The 13,197-nt window shown below is 37.2% G+C and overlaps 1 protein-coding gene and 1 long non-coding RNA gene across 2 annotated transcripts in view; both read right to left on the bottom strand.

The window, feature by feature from the left end:
* The window catches only part of LOC140145953 (receptor-type tyrosine-protein phosphatase F-like), a 166,776-nt gene that overhangs the window by 104,695 nt on the left and 48,884 nt on the right, over positions 1-13,197 (bottom strand). The gene's annotated exons all lie outside the window — the stretch shown is intronic.
* Positions 5,470-13,011, bottom strand: LOC140135522 (uncharacterized). Its single transcript, XR_011856530.1, has 5 exons — positions 12,722-13,011; positions 8,216-8,277; positions 7,750-7,877; positions 5,720-5,933; positions 5,470-5,547 (listed from the first exon to the last, which is right to left on the bottom strand). It is a non-coding gene; the product is annotated as an uncharacterized lncRNA (long non-coding RNA).

Here is a 13,197-nt window from a genome sequence, read left to right as displayed (position 1 = left end):
AAATATCAGAAACCCACATACAGGCGTGTGGGTGATTGTATGGACCATTTGGTTGAGCTGTTTATGCGGATGGTTGAGGTGTTTATGCGGATGCTGACATTATGGTTTCGTTGATGTACTGCAAATGTTATCAATGCTAATTTTAATTTGAGCACTAAGGTATTCAAGTGTTTTTAAGTCCTTGTTGTTTTGATTGGTCCACCTTAAATCTTCTTCGTTAATTAATAAACACGTCTTCGATCTGTGGATAGGGGATTTTAGAAAAGTTGACATTTTGCGCGGCTTCATTAAGTGGCTAATTAGCTAAGAGGGACGAATGGGAATAGAAAGAGTGTTAATTAACGAATAACCGGCAACGGTCGTACAACATCAACATTTTGGTGTGTATGGAAAGAGGGAGAGTCTAGGTTTTGCTTGTACAATGAAAAATGTTCTAAATGGTGCTATAGGAGGTATGAGCATTACATACAATTCTAATATTCTGACACGTTTTCCGGTTTCAAGTGCAGTTAGTAACTGCGTAGTACTACTCCCTAGACAGACTAACCCCCAAACATTGGACTAAATTTATTGTGATATTTGTATCTGCCCTCTAGAGGATCATTTTATTCAATACACATATACCAACTCATATTTTTTACATAAATGCAATAGTTTGAAGTACTTATCATTCATATCACATAACATGATTATAGCTGACCGGAGTAAACCTACTAATAGCCACCACCTCCCTGTAATATCTACCATTAAGGGCTAATTTAACAAAATATATTATAGCCAATAACCAGTGAAACTTAGAGTAACGACTACCTATTCAAAAGATAGTCTAACTATACAATACAATACAATACAATACAATAAACAGGAATTTATATAGCGCCTTAGCATAAGTATGAACAAAGCGCTTTACAATGATCTAAAAGTACAACTTACACTACATCTTAGGCTACAGTAAAATGTACAACTTAATTAAAAAAAAAAACTTAGTTTGGGAAACAAATAGGTTTTCAGATTAGATTTAAAAGTGGCCAGACTATGTGAAGTACGAAGTTTTACAGGTAATTTGTTCCAGAGAGCTGGCACAGAATTGCAGAAAGCGTTATTCCCATATGTTGTGTGAGTTCTTTACATTCAAGCAGACTGCCATCAGCATGTGATCGTGGAACATACCATCAGAAAATGTGTGAGAATTTAGGAGATTTTGTATGTACAGTGATTAACTATCTCGCCACTTTTTTGGTTCTCATATTATATACTATATGCAGTGAGATTTAACTGGCAGCATACATGAAAGGAAGAATTCACGTAACCTTACACAGAATGTTTATGGCTGGTTCAATTCCCATTCATATAAGCGTTGCCAGTCTCGAGGCTCTCGCACATAAGTACAATGGCAGAACTCTAGTGGAACGAATGAGTAACGAACATTTATTTACCTCCTTCCGTAATTTTTGGTTATTGCTACTACAGCCTTCGTCATCATGGAATAATCCGATCGTAGCACTTGAAGTGTGACGTAATAATCAGGTCACAGACCTATCGGTAATTTGTAGCGTCCTCCGTCTTTGTTCAGAGATGATTGGTTGAGAACAAATATCCATTAAAACAGCACCCGCCCCGATATGGTAGTATCGTTACGTCGACGACACATACAATAACAAAGCTGGGCAAGAAGGAATACGCGCAGAAATTTACCAACCATCTCAAATCATGCTGGACCTAGACATCAAGTTCACCAACCAAGGAGAAGAGGACAAATCACTCGCGTTTCTGGATACACTAACCGTGGTCCAAGCTGATGACAGCTTAGAAATCAAATAATTATACTGCAAGCCAACGCAGTATTTTTTTTTTTTCATTTTTCTTCCAACCACCCATTAGAACATACGTTTGGAGTAATACACTATATATTCCACCGTGTAGAGACGGTTATCACCATCCCCAAGTGGTTGTTGAAGAAAAGGAACACGTAACACAAGTTCTCTAAGTGCGGGCTACCCTCAATGGGTCTTTAATAAAATCAACAAGCCCAAGGGCGTAAATCAAACTCTAATAAGGACAGTATTATAAAGGACAGATCGTGTTATCCTATATCAAAGGATTTTCAAAGCACTTTGAAGAAATATCCAGAAATTTGGCATACAGTTAGCATTTACGAGGACACTGCGCCAATTTTAGTGGCGCCAAAAGAAAAAAACGAGAAAAAAGGACGTCACTGGCCCGGTTTATCTGATTTCATGCCAGGGACAGACCACAAGAGAAACCTGCTAAAAATCTTACATTGAGAGACTGAAGTTCTCTCAAGACAAGATTTCTTGAACACAGACGTCCAAGCAACAACTTCGTCTGAGGTTTCCAAACATTTATCCACATTGAGTCACCGGCCATGGACAAAGACAAAATCTTGAAAAAGAGGAATCCGGATGGTTTTAGAGAGGAGTTAGAGGCCACCTAACATCAGAGCCAACCAACCATCTCTGAACAAAGACGGAGGGCGCTACTAAAGTTACCAAAGGTCTATGTGACCAGATTATTACGTCACACTTCAAGTGTGCTCCATCGGGTCAGTACGCTGAAGAAGGCTGTAGTAGCAACAGCTGAACATTACAGAGGTAAATATTTTGGTATTGAGATCAAGAGTTAAAATCTTTCTATATAAATTATAGAACACCAATACAGATGAACTTTCATGCTAAGAACTGATATCATTAACATGATTAAGAAATAGTTCAAAGAAAACAAATTTAGGGAAATTTTAATCTAAGGGTTTGGTTCTTGAACCCGGCAAAACAACGTCACGGAATGCACCAACAAACGGAGAACGCCCATTGGTTGAACTGAAGAGCCGGATTTGGCATTAATTACAAATATAACAACGGACTCGACCATTCTCTGCTGATGTAAATTGGTTCAATTTAGACAAGTTAAATAAAACTGTCCTTTATCGGATGATATTTTTAAGTATTCTTGCAAATAAAATGTTCAATAATTAGTTTGCGCCAGAGGTCCAAATGACCATGGTGGTGATTGTGTATATGGATCTATCAAATATGGTTGATCGGAGGTCGGGTCTTCTTTCTGTCCCGATTGCGGCGTGTAAGTACGCAGAAAGCCAATAGACACGCTGCTAAAAGTAAAAGTAGGAGGGCGCCACCGCCGACTGAAAACCCGATGATAAGCAATGTATTTTCTGAAACAAAGAATATTCGAAATAAATACAGTGAACGAAAAACATTTTATTTTGATAAGTTAGTTTTTCTACGAGTAAGTTTTTGGTTATTACGGTACCAGCAGCAGGTCCCCGTGAGATTGGTCATTTTTGGTCAAGCTTTTGTCAGATACTGATGAACTTATTTGTTTTTATTTTTGTGTGTCTTTATATTATCGTAATTTTACTTTGTTTTGCTGCTTGTTTATGTACCGATGTGATTTTCACACAAATATATTGCTTTTACTAGATTTGTGAAAAATTTCCTCTTAAAAACTGAAATAAACCAACATTTTAAGCTACTGAAATAAATCATCATCTTAAACATGTCAATCTTAGCTATTCTATAATTACGACATTTTGGCGAATAAAGAATCAACGGTAATTAATAACTATAGATATACAAAAATCATTACCAAAGTCAATAAAGGAGATTGTATCATAGACTGTGATTTTAAAGGTTAGCGCTTTATTTCAATTCTTGTGATTTCCGGAATTCCCTGTACTATCAATATAAACCGTCCATGACTATACCGACGAAGGGTGATGTTATCTCACATTCTCACCGTACTTGCCAGGGTCGGCGTAAGGCAATATTACTGCGGTAGATGCAAGGAAGGCTTGTAGTAATCTGATGTTCGTCAGTTTGCGGAATTTCCGACTATATGGGTTGAATCGTTTAAACGTTTAAACGCAAATCGAAATCGAACATCCTCACAGTATTTGCCAGAATCGCTGTACTCGCGCAAGGCAATGTTACTACGAGATGCAGGGGAGGCTTGTAGTAATCTGATGTTCATAAGTTTGCGGAATTTCCGACGATATGGTTTGAATCGTTTAAACGTTTAAACGCAAATCAAGATCGTTTGAACTTTGTTTACCTGATTGTACAGCATTTTCACATCGTGGTCCCTTAAACGAATCTGGACACCTATTAAGGAGTGATGAATATAAGAACAAAATAATTACATCTTAATTTCAAATTCTTATTTCTGTTTAAGATGGGTCATCCTATTGTAACACATGCATGGTGCTTACTACCTCACATTGAGGCCCATCATCTAAATGTTGAGTTAAATTTTTCTAGCAGTTTAGATTCACAATCAAATCTGTGTGTCACAGAGGCGTATAGAACAATACATAACATTACAACAAGTTGCTATAGACCGAGTGACAAACTCTAATGGCATTTACACCTTGCTCGACTACGAAACAGTGAAATGCTTGGTTGAAATTACATCGGTACCTGCGTTTTTTAGTTTATTTTTTGCATGAAATATGGAGATAACAATATTCAATTCAATATTAACTGTGCTATTTTGGCATATGTTTAGCAAGACACAGTTTGGTTTTCGAAAGGAGTGGATACCTGCAGTTGACCTATACCCACAGGTATGAATGGGAGATGTGAGATGTCCTACAACTTTTTCTATTGAATTCATTGTTGCTACACCACCAAATTACCATGTTTCTGTTCCTAATGCCTAAAAAGAAACATACTGCAAGCTCAAACTATTACTGGAGTTATGAGAGAAATATGAGCTTTTAACATGATGACCCAAAACCCTGCATTTTATTGAGCCAAAACGGGGCGTGTTTCTTTCGACATTCTTACATCGTAACTCAAGGGCCACAAGACCTACAAAAAGTGCAAACTGTGAAATTTTTCGCCAGAGGTCATAACTATTTACCAAGATATCACAATTCGACCAGACCAACAGCTAATTACTCTGACAGGAATTAAAACAGTTTTAGACCTTGGTGGAACTGCATCTCTCACAATGAAACTGCACAATGTTTATGCCTAGAGTTTATGGTTTATGTATCTACTTGAGTGCTATTTACTGTATTTGTTTACATTTATATCTTGCCAATCCTATATTCCTGCGGGATCCCAATCTAAATAATGAAGCTCGTATTTCATGTATTTAATAAGCCCAATCGGCATTGTAACTGCCGGTTTATGAGAGCAGTTTTATTTTGGGACACTTCGACCTCTAACATATCGGGGAAATTGCAGTAATTATTATTAATTAGTTTATTATTGTCATGATGTTATCATTAAAAATGTTTAAATAATTACTATATTCAATAATTATATTTTTTGGGTTTGCTTTCATTCTTGTAAAACATTTTAGATCATATTTTGTATGCACAAAAAACAATTTTCCTGAATTTGCCCATTAGGTCAAAGGGCAAAGTGTCCCAAAACTGTCCCACAATGCATTGAAAACTTCCAATGCCGATTTGGCTTATTTACTCACTGGCATATCCCTGATAGTAAGCGCCCTGGCTCACACAAGTTCCTCCATTCATACAATACGTAAAGGGGCAGATATCTGTCGACAGAAAAATTTTAGAATTTATGTATGTCATGTTTTTCATCACATATAACAAGCTTCAGAGAACGTGTTTTGTGTCCAAATCATTGTCTGTTTTGGCTCTTGCTTTTTATCATGATTATGAAACACATGATAGGACACATTTATACAGCAAATGACTTCAGCCTACCTTCAGCAGTAAAAGGCCTTTTAAGCACCAGCTGATCACCTATGTCCCCGGAAGTTCCCGCTACCTCGTTGATTCTGTCAACCACTGCCACATCATTCAATATGCTACTGGATTGGAGATGGAACCTCAGAATGATCTCGGCTGCCACACTGCCATCTTTCATATTCAGAACTTCGGCGTCAAGTATACCATAGTCCAAAAGTATTATTTCCAACTATAAACGAATCAAAATCAGGTATCGTCAAATTGTGACCCATTATACCCCAGTGTAAATATTGAGTGGTCGGACTATGGTTTGGAGAAGTTTTTGACGAAATAAAACGTCTTTAGTTTTAGAATAGGTGATAAAACGTTGGGTAACGTATTTGACATCCCGTGGGATAGGATGTTCAAAAAAATATCCTTCTAGATAAACAACAAGTACTAGTATTTGGACCTTCCTGTCCTATGTTGTAAGCTATGATTAATCAGTTAATGAAAGCTATTCAGGTTCGCTCTTGAACTTTTGTTGTATACAAAATTGAATTCTGTGTCACCTAGAAACTAAAATTATTGTCATATCTGCTTCAGAAGACAAAATATACCTAATCATATCATGTGATGGTGGCCATTTTGGCGGCCATCTAGGATTCCTGTGTCAATGAAGACATAGGTGTTTCAGATTATTTAAAATTTAAAATCTTTTGACCTCTGAAATATATTCAAGGACACTGAAATCATTATCATATCTGTTTCAGAAGCGGAGATATATCTAATCATATGTGATGGCGGCCATTTTGGCGATCTTGGATCTTGTGAATGAAGACATCCGTGTGTTAGATTTGTACAAATTTGAATTCTCTGACCTCTTAAACCTGTTCAAATACACTAAAATCATCATTATATTTGCTTCAGAAGCTAAGATACAGCTAATTATATGTTGTGGCGGCCATTTTGGCGGCTATCTTGGATAAAAGAATTCCCCAAAGAGGATTTCTTCGGATTTTGGATATGATGTTCTATGATGCATTCTGCTTCTCTGGTGCAAAAATCAGCTTTTTACCAATTCAGTTGCGCCTGTTTTTCATCTTCAATGACCACACTATAAAGTTACCTCTAGCTCTAGTAACGTTTGTCATATTTGGTCGGTAACGTTTGTGACATTTTCTGTGTCAATCGTATGATGATTTATGCGTCAAAAGATAAGCTTGAAATCACGCCTAGAATATTTTTATAGTGTTGTTACCCAGTAAACACAAAACGTTTTCGACATCATTCGCAAAAGGCTATAAAAGGTTGTCAGAAAACGTTTAAATGTCGGGTTATATAAAGGGTATATTCAGAGTATAAAACGTTTTCATAACATTCAAAAACATTTTTGATAATATACTGCCCACCAAACACAAAATGTTTTACAGAAAACGTTTAAATGTCGGGTTATATAAAGGGTATAAAAAATTTCCAAAAAATATTTTTTTAAACTTGATACAAAACATTCTAAACAGAATGTTATTTTGGAGTTGAAAAAATATTTTGCGAAAAATGTTTGCCCAAAATATTTGCAATAACGTTTTAAAAACGTTTTCATGACCTTTATATAACCCGACATTTAAATGTCATTAAAACGTTTTGAAAACAACATTTTAAGAACATTTCTGTGTTTGCTGGGTGCAAATATTTTAACATAATGTTATGTAAGTGTTGACAAAATATTTGGCAAAACTGTTTGCCAAAAATAGTTTATAATTAGCATTTTGAAAACATTTTGAAAATATTGTTGTAGTGTGTTTTCATACAAAACGTTTTAAAACGTTTTCATGACCTTAATATAACCCGACATTTTAATGTTATTAAAACATTTTTACCAAAACCAAAATATAACTTATTTAAAAACGTTTTAAAACGTTTTTGTGTTTGCTGGGTATGGACATTTCCGTAAACAAACTTTAAATTCACATAGACACATAAAAAAAAAAAATTTTAGATTTATATCAAAAACATGCTCATTTTCTGGAGAAACGTCCTATTATATAATCCTAACACCACATTACCTGCAATTGAATTCGACATGATAGAACACTGAAATCTGTGGAAGACTTGTCGCTAAGACTCGGGGTGAACACGGCTGGCATATCGTCAATACGGGCAAAGACAACATTCACAATGATGATTTTCACAACTACGCAGAATATAAAACATAAAAGAAACAAAAACAAGTGTCGTCTTGTTTTAATTTTAAGATTATTTTGATGAATAGACCTACACAGTTATATTAAACCGTCCCTAAAATTATGTTGCGTGAAATGTCCGATTTTTGGTGGGAAGGTCGTTTCGTAACTTTGTAGGTATGTATGATAGTACTTTTGGTTTGCTTTATCGTTCATGAAATGGAAACGATATTTCTTTTGCTCAAATTTTCTGATGTGCATTGACCAAATCCGTTAAGACAGCAACCGTAGTAATACGTCTATTTAATATCTGAATAATTGATCAGAATAATGTGAATTCCAACTTTACCTTCGCATACGCCACCGATAGGTAAAGACCAAATAGGCACCGGTTGTCGATGTCATCGCATTCTGGAAGTAAAATTATTACATCCAGTATAAACGGGTGTAATGTTTCAAATTATGCAATCAGTGTCATCCCTGCCTCTTTCATTAGCAGCAACAGCAGCAGCATCATTAACATCCTCATAACCACCATCATCGTCATCATCATCATCATCATCATCAAAATCATCATCATCATCGTCATCGTCATCGTCATCATCGTCATCATCATCATTAGCAGCAACAGCATCATCATCATCTTCATCGTCATCACCATCATCATAATTACGATACTAAACATCCTCATCATCATCATCACCATCCTCATCATCATCATCATCATTATCGTCATCAACATCATCATCATCAATACCGGCATCATCATTACCATCCTCATCATATACCGTGAAAATCCGATAATAAGCATATAGTCAGGGGGCACACGTCACCAAACTAGCATTACTTCAGAAGTTGTTTCAAGTCTGATTTTTAACTTTCATGTGTTCAATAACATCATAAGGAATAACTTTCAACTTGGTTTGAAAATCTCCCTTTCTTTTTTCAACTAATGAGGGCGCTTTATAAAATGAGGCATTTTTTCAAGGAATCTATTTAAGAAAAATGCCGATATTATGTTCTAGTGAACTTTGTTTTGACCAAATACAGTCTTATAAATTATATTTTACACTAGGAACACCTAATGGGTATGTTTGTCAACCATTTTAATGGGCTTAAGGGCCAATTCGATGTATTTAAGGTGGTACTACACCCCTTGATAAATTTGTGATTTGTTTTAAATTTTCTCAAAAACTAATAAAACGCTGATAAACAAAAGTTATATATATTATAGGGGCAAGGAATCCAGTTACTACACTGGAATTTCAGTGACAAGTAGTTATTGATTTATTGATCAAATATTGGTTTTCCCTCATTTTTACTGTAACTCCATATCTGTTGGCCGTGGGGAAATAAAATTGTCAGTGCAGTAGTTGTAGTCCTTGCCCCTATATGATATACATGTCTTACTTGTCACCAATGCGCTATAATTTTGAGAAAAATGTAGTCCCACCTTAAGGGCTCATAAACATGTAAAATTGGTTTAGCTAAGTCAAAGGAAAGACATGCAAGTGGTGGCATTTAGCCAAGCATTGACAGAACAGGAGTACAAAGATACTAGATCAGGGAACAAGACAAGCAAGAGTTGCCCTACATGGTCAGCATTTAATTCCCTGAATGCAAAAGAAGGCACTTTTATGGAATGTTGGCGTTGCGGCTCGGCTTTATAGAAAAAGCCCGACAGAGTGGTCCGTTCTTTGGATTCATAATTAGGTACCAAATCCAAGACAAAAGATGCGCCGAAATTCCAGAAGCAAGTCAGTTCAGTACAGGAGAAACTTTCTCAAAGCAATCTCTTTGGAGATTGGCAAAGGTATCCAAAAGTTTATGGTCAACTATATGAACCAGGTTCAAGTGCTTCTAATGTTTATTGCTGGTACAAGAGGGGCAGATTTGAAGCTACATTTGGCCAAATTGGTAGAATTACTTCCCTATTTTCACGCCCACGACCAGTACAACTATGGACGGTGGGGACCTTTATACCTGGCAGACATGCTTATAATGGAGATATCTGATACAGATACATGGACGTTCTTGGATGAAGGAAATATTGCCATCAGTAAACACCCAGTACCCTTTACAGCAATTGACCCTGATCATGCAATTGAGCATGAGCATAGGGAAATTAAAGTCAAAGGTGGCTTCATATGGATTACAGGCAATTTCATTATAGCTCCAACATTAGCTAGACTCGTCCAAGACTTCAAAGAATATGCTGGCATTAAAACCAGGCACGAGAGCCCCCTACATGATGAGGTAGTTGGAGGGGAAAGTGTCAGGCTCATCAAAAATGCTTCAAAAATGGTTACTGTCCTTACACGACAGGGAAATCCATTCCAACAGACGGATATGTTCAACTTAGTAACCTGTGCTGTTTCATCTTGTGAAGTGAGCCAGTCAATTGAAAGCCGCGACAAGTTAGGTAAAGAAGCATTGGAGCAGTTTGTTTCAACCAGGATGATTGCCAAGTCAGTGAAGTTCTGGGATCCACATAAGAGAAACAACTTCCTCTACTTCAAAGATGTGGGAGCTGTGGTGAAAACCCCGGTCAAGGGTATACTAGTTATCATCAAACAGGAAAGAAAGCTGTTATCCAGGCTGTTAGTTGTGGCCAAGAGCAGACCAGAATTCGCTGTCAGGGATGTCATTGGCTAGTATGAGGTCAACAACGCTCCTCAATCCAATTTCCATCCAGATGGTTCAATGATAATGCTCACTGGCAAATCCCAGGTGCTGAAGTTTGTCATGGATCTGCCTCTACCAGAGAATACTAGTGCTGCACCTACACACTAGCTACACCTGAAGAAGGCAGTAGAGCAATCACAATATCAGTCCTAATAATAGACGCAATGTGTGTTGTTAACATGGTAGAAACGAAACATGAAAAATTTAATGGTTCGGACTTTGCCAACCAATTCATCAGCATGATTGACACTATAAGTGCGTGATATAATGAAGTTCGTATCGTCTTTGACCAATACTTGTCAGGATCAATCAAGGAAGTAACACGAGATAAGAGAACAAAGAAAAGCACCCCTGTTCATAACCATGTCAATGATAACACCAAAATAAAGAGTCTGAAGTCATTCTTGTCTCACATGGAAACCAAAGCAGAGCTGACTGAGTATTTGGCAGCAAAGGTACTTGCACACTATCAGAGCCAAGCAAAGAAGGTTCTTGTAATGCATCATACAACCATACAAGCCAACTACCCACTGTCTGACATCATTGCTATGCCAAAATTGAGTGGTGGCCGTCATACATTAGTGGAATGTGATCAACTTGTTCTTCTTAATGCCTGTGATGTAAAGTATCCAGATGCTAAATTGGATGTGCTCTCTGTTGACACAGATGTCTTTGTTCTTCTTACAGGTAGTTACCCTCTACTGCCTGCCACGACTTCACTTCTGAGGAAAAAGGGGGGACAGAATACATATATGGAAAAGTGTCCATAAGCTTCGAAGACAGAGAGCAGAAGCACTCATAGGCTGGTGCTCATTCAAAGGCACAGACAACACAGGATCGTTTGCTGTCATGGGAGTAACAACACAGTTCAAATCATTTTTAAAATGTGATGAAGAGATGCTTGAAGCATTCTCTTTGTTTGGATTAGCCCAAGAACTACCAGATGGCGTTCTTAGATAAATGGGAAGATATGTATGTACACTGATAGCACTGGGAACATCAGAGCAGAACAGTGTTTTGAATTGCGATGGTTGCTGTTTGCACAGAAAGGAAAAGAAGGACAACAATTACCTCCAACTCTGTGATCTCTCAAACCTCATGTGGAAAGGGCATACTTTATGTCACTGATCTGGAAGTACGTGAAGGACAAAATATGTTTCCAAGTAAAACATGTTTGAAGGATATACTACTAATAACAGAGTCGATACTCCTCCACTGTTTTTTCTCAGTGGCCTGTTTCCACTGTATCTTTAAATGTTTAAAAGGAATTGTGGGATACAGCTAGCGCTAAACCTTTATGCCACTATGTGAAATGTAAAATTTGGAATAATCACTCTTTGCCACTATGTGTTGCGACTTGCGACAGATATTTGCTTCTTTAAATTACCCCTCGATCTTTTTGAAATAAAAAAAAAAAAAAAAAAATGTTAGAATGGCAATGAATGGAGAACAATTGAATACCTGAGTGGAAGAAGGGCCCAACTCCAATTTTTTACAAAAATGAGTTAGACCCAGCATTTTATTGCCAGCAGACTGATCTTCCTTGTGTGTGAAAGATGAGCCAAAATCCACTCTTTTCACGTATAGGTGCTTAGTACTATCAAGCGGTTTTGAAAACATGCAAACTTGAATAGCGCCATCTGCAAAAGGTAAAGGATTTTGAGCAAATCATCGAGCGTCTATGCTTTCGGATTTTCACGGTATGTAATTATGCGTAACCCTAAATTCAATGTCCTAATCAACTGCAATTTTGGGAATAAGCTTTTTGTGGATATCAATGAACCATACCCTAAAATAACAGAGGATGCTAAAATCTTGACGCGGCAACCCGAGTAAAAAAGCCAAGAACATACGGGAAACAAGGTGTTAGCCGCACATATTCAAAACCCTTCCGTATTATTTTTATGACATTATAATTGAAGACCGAATTAAAAAGACTAGCTTGCGGCTGACGATACAATTCAATTGGATATCTAAATTAAATTCATATCGAGGTTTCCATACTTAAAAAGACCATATTACTAAACCGGGCCCAGCAGGATTCGCCAAATTCAAAACCGCTTTGTACCGCGAAAGAGCGCCCTCAATAGTCACCCTAAAACAAAAGGTCCGGTTTATAGTTATATGTGATTCATCATTATGAAGGGATTACGCCAATATGATACCATACCGTAATTTCGCCTTGTAGTGAAACCGTCAATTCCGTAGTGAAACTTCCCTGACCAGCACTATTGATAGCAGCTACACGGAAACTATACTCTTTGTCCTCATCAAGATGAAACGCGGTCACTGTCGTTAATGACGTCAAATTTGAACGGATAACCTCACCATTTTCGTCTAAGAGCTCATACACGTAGTTTTGTATACTACCTCGCCTGTCACCGCATGGTACCTGATTCCATGTAAACGCCAGTGCATTGCGTGTAGCAGAGACTAATTGGAGATTTTGTGGTGTGCCAGTCGGACCTATAACAGAAACACAATGCGAAATTTAATCCAGAGGTTGCGATTTCTTGGGTCTTGTGCTTACGCTCGTCTAGCTATTCAAAATCACGTGGGAGTGACATTACGTGCACAGTGATTTATTCGTCATTCTAATTTCTAGTCAATAGCACAATATTATTATATCACCAATCCCTATTTTGC

This window comes from Amphiura filiformis, chromosome 2, assembly GCF_039555335.1.
Source record: "Amphiura filiformis chromosome 2, Afil_fr2py, whole genome shotgun sequence".
Lineage (NCBI taxonomy): Eukaryota > Metazoa > Echinodermata > Ophiuroidea > Amphilepidida > Amphiuridae > Amphiura > Amphiura filiformis.
This window is presented reverse-complemented; position numbering and strand designations above follow the sequence as displayed.